Source organism: Alligator mississippiensis, chromosome 5 (assembly GCF_030867095.1).
Source record: "Alligator mississippiensis isolate rAllMis1 chromosome 5, rAllMis1, whole genome shotgun sequence".
Classification (NCBI taxonomy): domain Eukaryota; kingdom Metazoa; phylum Chordata; order Crocodylia; family Alligatoridae; genus Alligator; species Alligator mississippiensis.
Genome location: NC_081828.1, coordinates 189,650,967 through 189,668,696, shown reverse-complemented (window position 1 = coordinate 189,668,696; position 17,730 = coordinate 189,650,967). Strand labels below are relative to the sequence as shown.

Here is a 17,730-nt window from a genome sequence, read left to right as displayed (position 1 = left end):
ATCCTCAACAAGATCATCCCAATCACAGCTTTAACTAGCCAGGTCTTAAAAACCTCCAAGGATGGAGATTCTACCACGTCTCTGGGTAACCTGTTCCATTGTTTTACTACCCTCCTAGTGAGAAAATTCTTCCCAATATCTACCCTAAACTTCCTTTGCTGCAACTTGAGACCATTGCTCTTTGTTCTGTCATCTGCCGCCACTGAGAACAGTCTACCTCCATCCTCTTTCAAACCTCCCTTCAGGTAGTGGAAGAATGCTATTAAATCCCCTCTCAGCATTGTCTTCTCCAAACTAAATAAACCCAGTTCCCTGTCTCTCCTCATAAGTCATGTGCCTCAGCCCCCTCATCATTGTAGTTGCCCTCTGCTGGACTCTCTCCAGTTTGTCCACATCCTTTCTATAGTGGGGGGCCCAAAACTTAACACAGTACTCCAGATGTAGCCTCACCAGTGATGAATAGAAGGGAATAATCACTTCTCTTGACCTGCTGGCAACACACCTACCAATGCAGCCCAGTATGCCATTACCCTTCTTTGCAACGAGGGCACGCTCTTGGCTCATATTCAGTTTATTGTCCACTGTAACTCCCAGGTCCTTTTCTGCAGAGCTGCTGCCCAGCCAGTCAGCCCTCAGCCTCTACTGGTACATGGGATTCTTCCATCCTAAGTGCAGGACTTTGCACTTGTCCTTGTTGAACCTCATGAGATTTCTTTTGGCCCAGTCCTCCAATTTGTCTAAGTCTCTCTGAATCCTAGCCCTACCCTCCAGCGTATCTACTACTCCCCCACAGCTTGGTGTCATCCGCAAACTTGCTGAGGTTGTCATCCGCAAACTTTCTATGCCATCTTCCAGGTCGTTGATGAAGATATTGAACAAAGCCAGTCCCAGGACTGACCCCTGTGGCACTCCATTTGATACCAGCTGCCAACATTGAGCCATTAATTGCTACCCTCTGAACCCGATACTCCAGCCAGTTTTCTATCTACCTTATAGTGCATTCATCCAGCCCGTACTTCCTTAGCTTGCCTGTGAGAACATTGTGGGAGACCGTATCAAATGCCTTGCTAAAATCAAGGTATACCACATCTACTGGTCCCCCCACGTCCACAGAGCCAGTCATCTATCATAGAAGGCAATCAGGTTGGTCAGGTATGACTTGCCCTTGATGAATCCATGCTGACTGTTCCTAATCACCTTCTTCTCCCCCAAGTGCTTCGAGATGGATTCCTTGAGGATCTGCTCTGTGATTTTTCCATGGGCTGAGGTGAGGCTGACTGGTCTTTAGTTCCCTGGATCCTCCTTTTTCCCTTTCTTAAATATGGGCACTATGTTTGCCCTTTTCCAATCATCTGGGACCTCTCCTCCTCCTCCTCCTCCTCTCCTCTCTTTGCCATGGTTTTTCAAAGATGATGGCCAGTTGCTCTGCAGTCTCATCAGCCAACTCCCTCAGCACCCTTGAGTGCATCCCATCTGGCCCCATGGACTTGTATATGTCCAGTTTTTCTAAATAGTCCCTAACCTGTTCTTTCACAACTGTTGGCTGGTCATCTCCTCCCCAAACTGTGCTGCCCAGTGCAGTAGTCTGGGAGCTGACCTTGCCTGTGAAGACTGAAGTGAAAAAGGCATTGAGTACTTCAGCCTTTTCTGCATCCTCTGTTAACTAGGTTGCCTCCCCCTTTCAGTAAGGACCCACACTTCCCCTGATCCTCCTCTTGCTACCAACATACTTGCAGAAACCCTTCTTGTTACCCTTCATGTCCCTTGGTAGCTGCAACTCCAATTGCGTTTTGGCCATCCTGACTTCATCCCTGCATGCCTGAGTAATGCTCTTATATTCCTCCCTAGTTATTTGTCCAAGTTTCCACTTCTTATAAGCTTCCTTTTTTGTGATTTAGTTTACTAAAGAGTTCCCTACTAAGCCAAGCTGGGCTTCTGCCATACTTGCTAGTCTTCCTGCGCTTCAGGATGGTTTGTTGTTGCATTCTCAGTAAGGCTTCTTTACAATACAGCCAGCTCTCCTGGACTTCTCTCCCCCTCAGACTGGCTTCCCAGGGGATCCTGTCAATGAGTTCCCTAAGCGAATCAAAGTCTGCCATTAGTTGGCTGCTCCAGCACTTGCACCAGGAAGCTGTCTCCAATGCTCTCCAAAAACTTCTGGGTTGCCTGTGCACTGCTGTGTTGCCCTCCCAGCAGATGTCATGGTGACTGAAATACCCCATGAGAACCAGAGCCTGTGATTGGGAAACTTGTGCTTCATCCACTACTTCCTCCTGCTCTGGTGGTCTATAGCAGACCCCACCATGACATTACCCTTGTTACTCTCCCCTCTAACCTTAACCCAGAGTCTGTCAACAGGCCCATCTCCAGTTTCATACTGGAGCTCTGAGCAATCATATGGCTCTTCTCCCCTGCCTGTCCTTCCTGAACAGTTTGTACCCATCCATGACACTGTTCCAGTCATGCGAGCTCCCACCAAGTCTCTATTATTCCAAACACATCCTGGTTCCTGTGCAAGGACTTCCGATTCTTCCTGCTTGTTTTCCAGGCTCTGCATTCATATACAGGGGTAACTAGTCAATTGCCCTGATTTCTCAGGAAGTATGAGAACAGCTCCCCTGTTGCCCCCTCCTGCTTGCTCTTCCTCCAAGTCTCCTGCTTCCCCACTTACCTCAGGGCTTTGGTCTCCATCCCCCAGCAAACCTAGTTTAAAACCCTCCTTATTTATGATCTTACATTGGTACAAAAAGATGTTAAACCAGTGTAAAATTGGTATAAGCAAGAGCAGAAGCAGGTGCACTAGCCAGAGAGCTAAACAGTGGCAATTAATTCACATGGAACCATAGCCTGCTAGAAGGTACTAGGTAGCTATGTTCATTCAACCAGGTGCCTCCTACCACAGTTCAAACATTGCTTCGACATGGTGGGGTCTTTCTTCATATTAAGTGCTTGGCATTGTGGGCTGGTATCCCACGGACGTTTGTCCCACTGCTAGGCCCTTTGCATTGTGAAATTTTTAATGGAGAATTATGGGATATGTAGCAGAAGCGAGCTGGAATCGACATTAATGATGGGACTCTGGGTCAAATCCAGAAATTTCCAAGATACAGTAGCTCTTTTTTCAGGAAGCCAGCTCCATTTTCAAGAAGTAATCAACTGGCAGAGATGGAACATTACACTGTACTACAATGTTAGTCATTAAAAATACACAATAGTGTTGTGGAGAGGTACTCAGCATTTTGCTACTGGACAGCTTCAACTTTCTAAGTCAGTCACTGGTCTACCAAGAAGCTATTGCAGTCTTTTTGTCAGCAGTGCTACCAGTTATCTTGCATATAACTGTAACAGGAGGCTGAGAATGATGTGGCAATGATGATGATGATTGCCTGCTTGTGGAGGAAATGTTTAAGGACCACGTTCACATGGTCCAGTGCTGTGTCTGCGTGGGAGATGACTGTGCCACAGATTCAGCATGACATGCACTGGCTACAGAACCTTGGGACAAAGTGCACTTTCCTGGAAATCTGTGTAGACTTTGTCCTAGGTTTGCAGCAGCAAACACCAATACCAGAGTGCCCTTCAGCATCCAGGTGCATGTGGCAATCACTCTCAGCTCATCACCCTCAACTGCTTCTAGTTGAGAAGCTAAGCAATTAGGACTGTGCTGATAGAAGCATATGCTGCTAGTAAGGAATTAATGATGTGTGATTAATGATGGTCTGGAGGATCCTGATGACTTTCCACAAAAGGAGCACCCACATTGCACTGGGAAAACTGGTAGTACTATATTCCTAATCTTTGTCTTGCTCTACCCTCCTGGGCTAAGCTGCTGTTGATCCTGTGTTATGGGCAGTGTGTAGAAGACCCAGGGTTGAGTGATTCTGGAGCAAACAGCTGTTCCCAGTATAGTCTTGTAGAGGACCTGTCTGATGATCAGGGATCTGGGTTTTCTATTTCCCTTAGAAAAACAGAAAAAAACATGGATTTTGCTTTTTAACTGAGAAAATCATGAATTTCTCATTTTAGAGAAGAAACAAGTGGGTTTTTCATTTTTGCAAAGAGCTTTCTGCAGCCTGGCAGAGTTCCAGCCTCCAGGGGGCGGGAGGAGGGCAGTCAGGCAGGGGGCGCCATGTGCACGTATATGCATATGTCCACCAGGCAGTCTGCAGAGCAGCTCCTGTAGGTAAATCTGGTGGGGGGGGAAGGATTGAGGTCCCCATAGGGAGGGAGTTGGGCAGGGCTGGGGCTGTTGGCCAGCCAGGCAGTGCGTGGGGCTTGGTGCCCAGGACTAGAATGTGAGGCCACAGGGCCTGGGCAGGGCGTGGAATGGGGCTGTGGGAGGCTTGTCCAGGAGGGAGGGGCACAGGCTCCCCACCACTCTGCACACTCCTGGGGGGGCATGGGTGTATCTGCCCCCAGAGCTCTGTGTGGAGATAGATGGAGGGGGGGATTGCCTGCCTGTCCTTCCTGAACAGTTTGTACCCATCCATGACACTGTTCCAGTCATGTGGGTCCCCATGTGGAGGGGAGGGAGGGGTTGCCTGCTGCAGGTTCGGGCTCCCTGCCCTGCTGTCCTCGCCCCAGGGTCTCCATGACCCAACAGGCGGGACCTGGCACGGCAGGGCAGAGCGGGGCCAGGCAGGGAAGCTCCTTGCTGCTGCAAGTCCTGCCCTGCCCTGCCCTGCCCTGCCCTGCCCTGCCCTGACGAGGTGCCCGCTGCCTGCCCAGCAGCAGTGAGGGACACAACTCTGCACTGCTGCCCCTGCTGCTGCCAGGTGGGCAGGGGTCACTTTGCCAGGGTGGCACAGGGCTCCCAGTGGCAAGGAGCTTCCCTTCCCAGACCCACTGCCCTGCCACACTGGGTTCTTCTGTCCACTGGGCCATGGAGGTGTTGGGGGCAGGGCAGCAGGGTGGGGAACCCCAAGCTCACAGACGGCAGCCCACCCCACCCCCACGGGCTCTGCTCTGGCCATGCCGTCCACAGGGGAGGGGTAGCTGGGCTCTATGCCTTGCTCCCGCTCAGGCCACAGCAGTTGCCGCCTCCCACAGGTGGCAGCATTCAAGTGCTCATAGCCCTGACAGCTGGGGGACAGGGGATTGTAGGTGGGGGTGAGGGTCATCAGCAGGGCTGGGAGGCTGTCACTTGGAAGTGAGGGGCCTGGACCTGCATCCTGGTGAGCGAAGGGGGAAGCTCTGATTTTCCATGATAAAAAACCCAAAATCAAATACCAAAATGTATTGGTATTTAGAATTTATTTTATTATAGTGATTGAGGCATTGGTAGACTTCCAAACTGCTTTAAAATTGTAAATGTATCAATAAAACATGTTGAGATATATATATATATATAGTGGCATTTAATTTTAATCACAGATTTTGGGAGGTTTGTCAGATACTTTGTGATTTTTAAACAGAGAAAACCATGATCCCTGCTGATTATGGTGTGTTCAAGGTGTGGGGAGGAAAGAGGAGCTTTACTGAGGAGCTTTGTTGCAGCATGTTTTCCAGCAAGCTATTTGTCTCTCCAGCATAGGTGCCAACTTCTATTCTTGCTGGAGGGAGCGGCCTAAGATGACAGATATATGAAAAGTGTTATACATTTCAGGTGATAACCCTTTTCCCGAGTGGGGCCAGGGCCCTTGGGCCCCCATGTACTCAGCACCTCTCCTCTCTATGACATCCAGAAGCTACCTCTGGATCTTCCTGTCCTTTTCTGTGGTCTTCTAGGTTACAGTGAGTCTCAGCTTGGTCAGCTACCAGTTCAGGTTGAGGCCCCCATTGATTTATCTCCGTGTCTTTCTCTAGCTGGAAACACCCACTCTGTTCCTGAGCAGTGAGGACTCCTCCAAAACTCAATTTCTGTCATCTTTCTCTCTTCGCCATCAGATTTCCAAGTGTTGGAAGGCTGATCAAACTCCTTCCCTTTAAGGTCATACAGGCTCAGGTGCAAGTTCTCTTGCACCATGGTCCAAATCCTGTCCATCCCAGGTAGCACTAACTTTGCCAGAGGTCAAGGCTTTGCCACAGGCTGTCTTTTCAGCCAACATCAGCTTTTTGCTCTCATTCTGGCATCATTGTGTGTTATAGGCATGTCCCCTCTGGGCTATCACTTTCACAATTTTTATTCCAGTAATTCATCATAAGAGCTTCTTGAGCTTCTGCCTCTCCTCAAAGGGTGAGAAAATCCAGCAACTGAGTGTGGTTCCAAGTGGGTGCATATGTCACAGTACAGCAAATGCTGTAATGTTATGGTGTAAGGATGGTGACTCTTGGAGTAGGCAGGCACAGGTGTCCTGCTGTTGTTTGTATATCAGTATTTTAATAGGAAAGGCTAGTTACCTACTGCAGAACAGCACAGGTTATACGGGTAAATAGATAGGTCACCTCTGGTGTGCTGTAAAGCAGTATGGCATGCCAGCTATAAGACCCCCAAGCTGGGGTGCAGTAGTGATGTATCCCTACACACACTGATTTGCACTAATTTAATATGTAGTAATTTAAAAATAGGAAACAGTACGGAATGCACATTATCATGCCAATAAGTATGGCCTAAGGACTGTATTATATTTCTCCCTTTATACTCTGTTTTCCCTTTTTTGCCACTTCTTCTTCTCATGTCCTGTCACCATGTTTAAATGTGACTCCAAAAATGGGCACATACTATTGCTCAATCTGTAGCCTTACTGAGGTCTTGTTGGTGCACGATTTCCCTATAAATGGGAAGATCAGTAGATGTTGTATAGCTTAAAAGTTTCCTCCACATTCACAAATAATGTTTGTATTGTTAGATACAAACACCATAGCTGCACGTTAACTTTAGTATTACTAACTGTTGTTTGGAGGTAGTTCAAGCTTCCCTATGTTGGCCAATCAAGCTCTGCTCCTGCAGGGAGATATTCATTCACCGGTTTTGATTTTCATCCTAACTCTCTCCTGAGTCATTTCTAGTCACAATTCTAACATTTGTATTTGTGTGGCTATCAGTGTTTCATCCAATGACTACATTGTAGAGAGGATTTTTTTCTGTGATCTTAATGCCACAATGTAGCCATGTAGTGGGTACTGCCACTGAATGCAATTAAAACAAACAAACAAAAAATCAATCCATAGGAAAATAGAAAAGGGAAACTTAGTTTAACATTTCTGCAGGGTGACACCTCTGGCATTTTGCACATACACATATTTTTACCAGAGAACCACGCTGGCCTGACACAAACAGCCACAGATGTATCTTTAGAGGTTTCTATTAAGATATGGAGCATAATCAGAATCATGCTATTAATTTAGAAATGAAAAACAAAACTAGAGAATACTATAAGAAGGAAATCTTGAATGGTGTTCAAAAAAAGCAATGACTTTGCTTCCAATTAATAAACACAATATTTGAAGACCTAGTATCAGCTACATTTTCATTAAGAAAATATGAACTGAAATATAAAGTAGGAGGCAGCCCTGTAACCCTTATTCAGGTGACCTGATCCACTCACTTAGCATGTCCACTCTTGTAAGTTATGGTTGCAAGGACTGGGCCCTCAGCTAGCTCAGAGGATGAAAGGTAACTGCTGATTATTATATTTTCTTCCTTTCCATTTCAGTCCGTGCCCTATTTCCAATATGTTACACTGGTTACTATAAAATGCGAGCATCATGAAAAACAACAGACCTATATTGTTTTGCTGCTCTCCTGTATCCTTGAACCATTAATACTATCTCACAATGAAGAGAGACTTTGAAAGGAGCCACAACGTAAAAGCAAATGTCTCTTTGCTAAACATTCACACAAACAGCACCCAGAACAAACTGTACGCAGAATAATAGGATGTAAATGGAAGCAGACAATGCCAAAACTGTACAATTATATTTTTGTCTGTCCTTGATTTTGAGAATTTTATTATTCATCAGAGTCCAGTTCATATTTGTTTTGTTTTAATGTCTGAAATGCTTTGCATTTCATCCTAATAGTCCTCTCTGTTCTAAATGTTTATACAGCATGATTTACTACAATGTGGATGTGTAATTATGGTGATGATTAGACAAAACATTTTTGACAAGAAAGGAAAACAGTAGTTAATAATGTTTTCCATCTGTTTGGTAAAACCCAACTTAAAAGGAAGGAGGCCTAAGCATGTACCAGAGTCCAAGGCAACACCTATGTAAGTACATGACAGAAATATAAATGCCTAATGAATTCATTCTGATCATTGCTCACACATTTTTGAAAGCACTACCATCTGTTTTATAGATAAATATTACTGCAATTAATGTCAGCACATGTTTATATTATATCATTTCCAGAGTCTTATTTTAGAGCTAAGACGCCTTTCTTTTCAGAAGGAATAACGGCATATTTTAAGCTATTGGCAGGAAATGCATTGTAATTAGGATAAAATGAGTGAATTTCAATAATGGCTTGCTTCTCTATTGGAGAAAGTTAGAGCATTTAAAGCTTCTGTTCTTCATTAAGGGCCAGATACTGGGTCACTGCCTGTACTGCTCACTGAAGGCTTAAAAAAAAAGCCTAAAAATTGCACCTTGGCTGAACATGGAAAACAGCACAATAGATATAACATGGATGAGTCTTCTTCACCCTTGAGATGTGTATTTCATGCCTCTGCTCTGCCCTTATGTTGGTTGATTAAGAGTTTAATCATGCCATGAGCATGGCTCTGATCTACCCAAGCTCTTAAGCACATACTAAACTTTTTAGTTTTTTCCAGGGCTGAGACAAAAGCAGGCAAGCTAAAGCTGCTACTTTTCCCCATGGTGTTTAGCAAGGGCCTGGCTATGAATGTAGCATGTCTTTATGATGAAGATTTAATCCTTCAGCTCCCACTATGTTCCAACAAAACAAAATCCCTTTATGCAGATTTAGCTCCTTCCCCATCAGAGAATCTAAGAAATGTGTCCAAAACCAAACAGACCCCATAAATTAACTGGATACTTATTGACTTAGTACTTCTGTTTATACGATGTGCCAGTCAAAATGCTATAGAGGCCTGATTGAAGGGGCACTGAAGTCAGCTGAAAGATTCCTATTGTCTTCAGTGGGCTTTGGATGAGGATCCAACTACATTTGTGCATCCAAAAATATGTATATCTGCATCTGGAACATGCCTGACACTTGAAAGAGAATTCTTTTATTGTTGTTCACTACATCAATACCTTACTTTCTATGCCAGTGAAATTAAGTTGCAGCTGAATTGTTCTTGTCCTGCTGCCAAAATTTCATGCACCTGTATGAGGACCTGCTATTTGAAAATCTGTGCCTGGTGACAGAGATCGGTGGAATTTTGTTTAGAATAAAGTAACACATTTTGTTCCTTCAATAGAGTTTGAACTGCCAGTTCCACTGTCAGACCCAGAGCATTGCTGTTTCAGCATAAGGCAGGGCAGGGTGGCATTTTTTATTAGTATCTCAGTTTTTCTTGACAGAACGTAATTTTGTTTCTTCACAACAGCGACAGCAGATGCTGCCTTTGCTAAATCTAGCTAAGATTTAAGCATCTCTGGAGAGGCTTAAATCTACTAGCACTACTCAGAATATTACTAACAGCCAATAGATTTTCCTGGATGGCTTCCATCATGGATTCCACTTAGGCAAAGTCCGTAAGTATCCACCTAAGTTTCCAACTAAGTAATTGCTGCTAAGACTGTTTTTAAGAAAAAGCTGCATGTTTGTTTCCAGTAAAAAGTTCTGTTTGAAAATGTTAAAAGACCACAGGGTAAAATACAGGCTGCAGTCAAACCAGACTATGTTGCAGCCTCTATCTCTGAGTACCAGTCGGAACGCCAGAGATCACTGGCACTGGAAAAGCATCCTAGGTGATTTATGATCCTTCAGTGGGGGACGTGCTACTGAAGCTAAAGCAAAACCATCCCAAAATGCAAAAGGCAAAATTGAAACAAACCGAGTTCATGCCTCCCCCTTCCTCCTCCCCACCCCAAACTTACAGTCTCCTCCTCAAAAAATCTTGAAAACAAGATAAATTAGTAAAACTCAAATAAGCAGTTAAAAACAAAACCCTTGTTAAGAAAACAAGGTACATAGGTGCTGAAGACCACGGCACTAGCTTGTTACAATTGGTATTGTAAGAAGAGAAACTGTTTGGATGACAGCTCCCTAATTCAACCTCTTCCTCAGAATTTCCACAATGTTGTATTATAATCCTGGATGAGTAAAACATCCAAAACATGGAAACTTGGTACAAAGGTAAGAAGGGATTTTGAAATGGCCTTCAACAAATCTCTGAGCAGAATATTATAGCTATTGAAAAGAGGAAACCCTAACTGGTTTCAAGGTGGAGTTTGGTAAGTTTATAAAAGAAATTTTAGGATGTGGTTGCTTGTAGCAGCAGGTGACTGAAATCAGTGATCTAGGAAGTTCCTTTCTAGTCCTGTTTCCTATGAAAACAAACCAAACCACAAAGTTTGAATTCATACCAAGACCCAAACATCAGTGGGTTTGAGAGTGTTGGATTCAGCAATCTGGTTTGGTATACTGCTAAGAGAGCCTGATGGAAAGTTCTGGTCAAAATTTGAACTTCTAGGAAGGATGGAGTTTGTCAGACTTGGAATTTTGGTGCAGAAGTAAAGCACACATGGGCATGTGCACACACCTTTTGCTTTGCGGTGTGTCCTTTCTTCTGAAAAATCTTAAAACAGTAGTAGGCAACCCCCAGCACAGGTGCCAGTGTGTGGCACACAAAGGCATTTTGCTTAGCATGAGTGCTTCAGGGTGGACAACAGGGAAGGGTCCAGGGCCATGCTGCCATAACAAGGATTGGGCCACTCATGGCTCCCCCACTGTCTGCCCCTGGCACACCAACATCTTACAAGTAAAGGTTGTGGGTGTTTTTGGCACTGCCCAAAAATGTTGCTGACCCCTGTCTTGAAAGATTTTACACATAATTAAATAAGCCTCAGAGCACCCTTAAAAGTTAAGGAGAATGTCACTTCTCGCTGAGAGCAAATGCAGTAGCTGTTTAAGAGTGAAGAGTTATGCTTCACAGGAGTCTAGAGCCAGAAGTGATAAAGAATACTACATATAGTTGAAACATCTTGGAAGGCCAAATGTAATGACACGAGTGGGCCTAGGACAGGGTGGGCAATTATTTGGGCTGGCAGGCCACTTAAAGAGTTTTGGTGACCTGTTGAGGGCCACCATCCCTCTCTCTCCCCCCCCATCCTTCCCCCGCTGCAACCAACGCAGATGCCTGAACCTACCTGCAGCTTTAGCAGGCCCTGCACTGCCCCCTCCCTTCCCCCACCCACAATTCCAGACCCAACAGCTGTTCAACCATGGCCAGCAGCTTCCAGGTCCAAGGGGGCGCAGAGGGTGCTACAGCTGCAGGCTACAACCAGCATGTAAGCCTTAAACCCACCTGCAGCTGTAGCACGACCCACCCCCTTCCCCTCCTGGGAGTTGGCAGCTGCCAGATCCAGACTTGGGGCATGGAGGGTATTCTTCCACTTCCGCACTGGTGGCAACTCCAGCCCAGAGAGAAAGAGAGCGTGCACCTGGCATGCTGGAAGCAGCCCCAGGCCACCTGCAGGCCGGATTCATTCACTTGGTGGGAGCCCACCTGTGGTCCAGATCCAATCAGTTGGAGGGCCAAATGTGGCCCACAGGCTGTATTTTGCTTACCCCTGGCCTACAATGACATCTCTGCCCTTACAAAAGATTGTGCAAGTTTGTCAGGACCCCAAGTTGCCAGGGTCTCTGTTTTATGTCTTATTCTCTTTAGTGTTCTCTGCTTTCTTGCTGGGACATTGGTTTAGTCAGGTTCAGTTAGCTGAATGCAAGTTAATATTGCTCAGCCCTTCAGCACCAACATACATCCCCAATGGGGCTCAATATGCTGGAATTCAGTAAAAGGCCTCACCCCCACTCACCCCATCCCCAAATTCCTGGCCCTTCTAGGAGCCCTGTGGGTTATATGATGTGTTCTGAGGGCCAGATTCAGCGCATGGGCCGTACCTTTGACACCCTTGCCCTAGGTCATATCAAGCTTTATGTGCATGCAAAATATATTACAGTATTTAAAAAAAATTACAACTGCATTACGCAAGCTTTTCTGCAGGCAACTGAAACAGCTGCTATATGCTTTGGTGCTTTATACTGTACCGTAATAGATAAAACTTCAAAGAAATTAAGTTTTTTAACAATATGGCTTTGAGTCCAACCACCACATAAAGCAGGAGGGAGAAGGCAGAAAAATATTTATACAGGATGTACTCAAATTGTAAGGAATAAAGGTTTCCCTATGTAAGAACATTTATACAACATGTTACTGTTCTGTGGAAAACAGATTCTGGCTTGGAAAGTATAGTATTACACTTAACAGATACAGCATAGTTCCCAATTATTTTTCCTGTTTTCTTTTGCTGTCTAGCTTCCATTCCTGTAGCTTTTTAGTAAAATAAAAGGACCAGAAACTACAATCCCTTGTGAAGTCTTGTATTTAACTCAAATGAGAGTTTTAACTGGAAAAAGCACTCTCAATGGGCTGAGAGTTGTCCCAGTGACATTGTACTTCTTAGGTTAAAGGGTGACAAGGGAAAGAATACTCGGTTGTCTTCCTTGGTTGCACTGTCAGTTCTTCCTGTCTGACAGACCTGGAGCTTCTCTGTAATATTTTCACAATACTGCATGTGTCTGTGTGCTGGTTATTGAGAAAGTTACTGTATAAATATGTTGCTTAAGTTTAACTGTGGGCTGTTGGAAAACCAAGCAGGAAGTGGAGCAGTAGCTCAAGACTGGTCCCCATTTAACAGCACTTAAGGGACAATGCAAGAGCTATTCATTCTGATATTCTGTCTCTGATCCCCTGCTGAGTTCTCTGGAGTAGTTTTTCAAAGTGTGCATGGCTGGGCACATGTGGGGAGAACTTGTGAGAGAACAAAGATCCTGACTGGATTTTAGAAAGATTTGCATCCTCAAGCAAGAGATACACATGTAAGGGAAAGACTGAGGCTTAGCCTACACAACAGAACTTTAAAAATAGTAGTTACATTAGAGCAGCAAAGATCCCTCCAGAAGATGCAGATCTGCTGTTAGAAGGCATTTTTCTTCTTTCTACATTATATGAGCCCCCCTGAACAGCAGAAACCTTGCTAAGAGAAGCCTTCTTCTGCTGGCAGACTGTGTCAACATTGGGAGTTTTGCCAGCATAGCTACATTAGTGACAGGGGGAGATATTTTCAGACCCCAAGCCACTGTAGCTATGGTGGCAGAGACAAGGTCTGATGCACAAAGCCCTAGTTAAGAATGACTGGAAAAATGAGGTTTCTACCAAAGAATGGCAGGACTCTAGGGGAGAGGTATGTGCATGCATTTCACTGATGCTATGCTTTATTGCTGTTGATAGGACTAAACAATGCAGTAGTTGAAGATCCAGCTCACTAGTCACCACTATTCACAGATTCATGAACATCTGCAGGTACTGAATAAATTCAACCTTCTTGTATAAATAGGGACCTATTGAAATTGCAATTTTGCGGAAACTGCAATTTTGGGCAGGCTGTGTGGAAAAGCATGGGCTCTGCGCTTTTGGCGGGCTCCCTGAAAAAAAAACGTACTGAAAATAAAATGCTGGCTCCCTCTGGGGAACCAGCAGTCCTTGTGGCTGCTGTGACCCGGCGGCATAGCCTGGCGGGGAGGGAAAGAGGAAGGGGGTGCTGCTGGCAGAGCTGTCCCTAGGGCACGGTGAATCAGGGCGACCACCCCAGGCCCTGCACTTTGGGGGGGCCCTGCCGAGCCAGGCGGAGTGGCTGCGGCCCCTCCTGTGGGGCATACCCAGAGCTGGGTAACCCAGCTCAGCACAGCTCAGTCCCGTGCTGTGGAAGAAGCACAGAAACCCCCTCCCCCTTTGCAGTGGCCCTGCACAGTGTTAAAGGGGCCCCACATAGGCTGATTTGCCCCAGGCCCTGCACCCCCCTACGGTTGGTTCTGGCTGCTGGCATGGCAAATGGTGGCTATCCCTGCCCCTTGCTGTTGAATAGACAGCTGATCCTTGGCTCCCACCCTTGGGAGTATATTGGAGACAAGGGTTTCAATGGACCCCTGAGGCTGGGAGCACAGATCAGCTGATTGCCACTTCCAGCCTCAGAGGTACACAGGAGTCCTTGATTCTGATGCGTCCCTGAGGCTTGGCACCCCACCCAGCTGCCGTGCCCAGCCTCCAGGGTGCACTGAAATCAAAGGCTCCACTGTACCCTGGAGGTTGGGAACACAGTGAAGTCAAGGGCTCTGATGCACCCCCACAGCTAGTCAAAGGCTCCCAGTGCTCCCAAGGCTGGGAGCTGTGAACAGCTAATGCCTACCTACATATGCAATTTAAGGCACAATGGGAACCAGCCACCAAGTTACGCACATTTTGGGCATATCTACACATACCCCTATAGTGCTGTTGTTACTACACTGTCATTTAATAATACTTCCTTTTGGAAGTACTAAATGACAGCGCAGTAACAGTCTGTACTGCACTGTGTTGGCAGCGCACAGTTATTTTTAGCTGCTACATTGTTGTAGCAACACACTATACTGAGAGAGTGTGTTGCTATGGCAATGTAGCTGCAGCATCACAATTTGCACCCACTGTAGCGCATTGCTACAGTGATGTAGTGTCATGTGTAAACGCGCCCTTTGTGGAATAACTTTGTGGCTCAGTCCTTGTTTTATTCAACTATTAATTGCATTGATGAGTGACTGGGTTACAATTTAAGGACTAAGTACAGACAGTCAAAAAGCCCAAGGGTGAATCAATTCAATCTTTGCAAATTAGTCTAAGCTGCACAGATTGAGCCAATAAGCAAGTGAACAAACATTAACTTTTGATTCTGGAAATGCAGCCACATGCCTGCAGTGGCTCAGGCTAGAAGCAGGGGAGGCAGGCTAGAACATGCCTCCCTGCTCATCTTGAGAAGACAGCTTGGGCCAAAGCTAGCCCATCCACCCTGCGAGGGCGGTATGCGGCAAGGTGCAAAGCGTCCTGGGATGCTGGGGGACTATTGAGTTAACTTGAATCTGGAGGGGATCTGGGACAGAAATTCAACAAACCAATTTAACCTTTGGGTTCCACAATTCAAAAAAGATGTGGAGAAGCTTGAGTCAGTCCAGAGGAGAGCCACGCACATGATCAGAGGTCAGGAAAACAGACCTTATGACGAGAGGCTGAGAGCTATGGGGCTCTTCAGCCTGGAAAAGCACAGGCTCAGGGGAGATCCGATGGCCACCTATAAGTTTATCAGGGGTGTTCACCAGGATGTGGGGGAATGTTTGTTCACCAGAGTGCCCCAAGGGATGACAAGGTCGAACGGTTATAAACTCCTCAAGACCGTTTCAGGCTGGACATAAGGAAGAACTTCTTTACTGTCCGAGCCCCCAAGGTCTGGAATAGACTGCCACCAGAGGTGGTTCAAGCACCTACTTTGAACGCCTTCAAGATAAAATTGGATGTTTATCTTGCTGGGATCCTATGACCCCTGCTGACTTCCTGCCCCTGGGGCAGGGGGCTGGACTCGATGATTTTCTGAGGTCCCTTCCAGCCCTAATGTCTATGAAATCTATGAAATCAGTTAAGTCTGATACTACATCCATCCAGGTTTATTTTAAGATGGTTTCAGAATTTTGAAAGTGGTTTATTTGCACTTAATTTCTATTATGTTACAGATTTGAACCAGTTTCCTATCACTTATACTAGTTTATGTGTAATTTCCATCCCCAGCCCAGATGTCAGTAACTAGTTAATCACATCTGAAGTGTAATGTCTTCCAGGGGCCTTTGTGTCAGCAGAGAAGACAGAGGATAAGAAAACACAGGAAAAGTCCTTTAAAAAAAAGCCACAGGAAAGCCATCAAGAGAAGAGTTGAACCAAGTGCATCTGGGTGGTAACCAACCATCAGTCTGGCTAGTAAGTTTCATTTTTGGCAGGCAGACAAGAAATTATAGAAGATTATGATTAGGCAATTAATGAGTATTTTTGATTGTTCATTATAAAACAAATAGTTAAAATGGGGCTCCTCAAACCTAAAAAACCCCTTGGTTATTCTGGTATACTCTTTTCAGAAGCAGCTTCTCTCTTCCCAAATTTTCACACATTTTTGGTTTGTTCTTTGTCCATCAGGGGAGCCAGCTCACTCAACAAAAAATGTATTTATATGATAGGCAAAGCAGGGCTTTCATCATAATTTAAAATGCCAGTCTTCATGACTGATTTGGGTTATTTCTCCCTCTACTTCCATTATCATAACAATTGTTTCATCGTCTTGATCTTGTGCTCAGATACGGTACTTCCTCTAACAGCAGAAAATGTCAATTATGAAGAGACTGCTTGTTTTTTACTTGTTGTGAATCATTTACTTAAGAAAGACTTTCATCACATGTTTTAGACACCAAGATGTGCACAAGTAATTGGTGTGAACTGCAGTTGGAGATATGCATGAGTTTCAAAACGAGAAGACCTACCTTATGGATGTAGCCATGGAGTACTTCCACATCTGTTAACTTCACTGGTGTTCTCTACATCCAGCAAAAGCAAAAAAAACTATACACTGTATAAGTTATGCAAACAAAGTATACCTGTTCTGACCTCAGACAATGAATACAATTACTTGTTTAAAAAGTGACTAATATTATTTAAAATAAAAACATGGTTTTCTAACAGATTAAGAGCATTAACTCTTTCATTTTGTACTAAGTGGTTGCTTTGTTTAGTTATGCAGTTTTCCCTTATTGTTATAGGCCTTCTGCCAGCAAATCATTAGGATTAAAAAGGAGGAACACTAGAAAGTTCAGTATTATGCATCTATTTTGCCAACATGTAGCAAATAGGTATAATCCATCATTTTCAATGCCCCTTTCAATAGTATCCTTCACTACCTCAGATAATTTAACAATCACAATGACAGTCTAATTTTTTCCTCTAGTAGCCAAGATGTTTTCAAAGGAAACTTTTTTTCCAGTAGCACATTCTGGATTCTCTACTGAAATACTATTAGATGCAAAACGCCTTCCTTCTTTGGGCCAACTTCAGGAATGTTGGAAAGATCTGGAAAAGCCATTCTCATTTTTCAGGTCACTCAGAAAAATCCCTACAATCTTCCTGTCATTTCTATTCCTTTTACAATCCATCTAATACTGGAACAGCATCAAGAGTCTGAAAATAGGTAAACTTTTTTGCTGGCGGCAAACTCAAGGCATTAGACCGTGGGCTTCCCACCCTCTCTCCTCTCCTGTCCATGTCCATTAGTGGAGAAAGAAGGTTTTTACTAGCAATGGTCCAAGCATGGCTTATTTCACCCAGCTGGGTCCCCATCACACTTAATGGTAGGAGCATAGAGTGGTATATATGCATGTACAGCTACAATGGTTTCATACTGCAGTAGTTCCCTGCTAATTTACATTAATGACTAAGTGTCCCATTGTTTGCCATCTGTATACGCAGTCAAAAAATCAAGAATAATGCAGCACAAAATGTAATTTGCTCACTTACTTGACAAATGTAATTTAGTTTGTGGCACCAAATAGTTCTCTATTAGGTTATGTAAGTAAAATGTCTGACCTACTTAAAGACGTCCAAACAACCCTATCCCACAGAGAAATATTGTCACTGTATTTATAATTTGTAACCTCCTTTCATGGCATAAAATGTTCTAATCAAATCTGTCTGTAACTGTGCCACATGTAAGATCTCCTAGAAATGTGATATATATTTAATCATCATGGTACAA

At 44.7% G+C, this 17,730-nt stretch overlaps 1 long non-coding RNA gene across 2 annotated transcripts in view; it reads left to right on the top strand.

The window, feature by feature from the left end:
* Positions 1 to 16,665, top strand: part of LOC102574805 (uncharacterized) — a 34,385-nt gene extending 17,720 nt beyond the window's left edge. The window contains exons 2-4 of one of the 2 annotated variants that reach the window (XR_009462686.1): positions 13,368 to 13,439; positions 15,776 to 15,911; positions 16,390 to 16,665. This is a non-coding gene — a long non-coding RNA (uncharacterized LOC102574805). Of the gene's footprint in view, positions 1 to 5,167; positions 13,440 to 15,775; positions 15,912 to 16,389 lie in introns of those variants that run through there. The other variant, XR_002093708.2, reaches the window with a different exon arrangement.
* The last annotated feature ends 1,065 nt before the right edge of the window (positions 16,666 to 17,730 follow it).